The following is a 1,752-nucleotide window of genomic DNA, read 5'->3' on the forward strand; positions in this document are numbered from 1 at the left end:
AGATCATTAAATTATATGTGTTCATTTTGACAGCATTACTGCCTCCCCTCTACATCTGCCCCTGGTTATCAAGTGGTTGTTTTCTGCTATCACAGAGCAAAGAGAAATGTTATGGCTTTTCATAATGCAAATTTCACCAAAATGAATATCTGCAAATTTGTCATCAATGTCCTTGTTTGTCATCATTAGTTTTCATTTGCATACCACGATCATTATCTGCCTGAAATATCTTAATCGGTCCAAACTAATGACAAATGTCTCTCTCTCTCTCTCAGGTTGCAGTGTGTGTTGCAGGTGGTGTGTGTGTGTTTGTCAGCAGACAGCAGGTTGCAGACAGTTTCAGAGTGTGTGTCTGTCCTTACGTCCATGTCCGACCACCAGATGCTGGCTCAGCAGCTCTGCTCTCAGCACGGTGAGGCGCCGCCTTCTGCCACAGCACTGTTACTGCAGTGACTCTAACACCTCTGAAATGACTTTTATTTTTTTAAGGTAATGTTTTAATATTTTAAATATTAACTCAACTGTTTGATTTTGTTTTCTTTAGACCCGTGTGTTTTCCTGAAGTTGTTCCAGTTCATCAGAAACAGAACAGACAACCAGGCAACACACACAGACTGGATTCTGCTGGACCTGCAGGTAACACACACACACAGACACACACACACACACACACACACATATATATATCAGCTATTAAACACTGACTACAACATCCTACTGGAGATTAAGGTGAATAACAGCAGGGTTAAGGTCTTACCATGTTTCAAACAAACTGTTTTGTGTGGTCCGACACATCTAAAGTAAGACCTCTACCTGTTCTGAATCTCTACACGTACATAGCCTCCTTCGAGCTGTATCCCACTGCCTCCCCGATCTCTCTCCAACAACTGTCTGTGTCTTTGTAGTCTGAATCTTTGAAGAAATTCATGGTGCTGTGGAAACTGACAGAAGTAGTTGTGTGAGTTGTTTATATCCTGACCACTTTCAAAACCCACATTCCAGTCACTGCGTACAGTGGTCCTAAAAATCTGTTTTGGAAATGAACATTCATTTGAAGCACTGTGACGTCCCTTCCTCTGTGTGTAGTGGGTTGTCCTGGACCAACCTCAGCAGCTTGACGGTCAGTTGATTTAATTCACTGCCCCAGGCTGTAACAGCTGGCTGTGCTTACTATGGCATTCTTCCACAGCATGTATGGCTCACATCCATGCTTTGCATTTGATTGCTGATTTCTGTTTCCTATTGTTTATCAGGTCAGGTTTAGTTTTAACAATTAAATTGGTTTAAACGTATGAGGACACAAGGGCTTTACACTTGTGAGCAACACACTTAAAACACTGTAATTATAACAAAGAGAGAGAGAATAAAACAGTTGTTTTTTTCTTGTTTTAAAATTAGCTTTTTAGTTTTTAATCTGAACAGATACAGGAGGTGTTCACTTACAAGAAAATTATATTTATTTTCTTGTCTGTGACATTCTACAGATACAGACATTGAAGCTGTAGTGAAAGGTGTATTGTTGCTGTTATAATGTCGATATGACTATGAACCGAAAACTTGTTCTTTAAGTCTGAAGAAAAGCCTTCTTTATTTGAGAAACTAACAGTAGCATTTACTTTTGGGCCATGTGTTGTGTTCGTTGTGCCTCAGGCCCTTGGTTCGTTTCGCCCTGAACCAGACCCTGATGAACTGCAGAGAGCAGCAGAGCCCTGGACCCCCACTACGAACCCAGCCAGCCGACAGCCCCTGCTC

The sequence above is a fragment of the Morone saxatilis genome, unplaced genomic scaffold (genome assembly GCF_004916995.1).
Source record: "Morone saxatilis isolate NCDOM2014 unplaced genomic scaffold, NCSU_SB_2.0 Contig18, whole genome shotgun sequence".
NCBI lineage: Eukaryota > Metazoa > Chordata > Actinopteri > Moronidae > Morone > Morone saxatilis.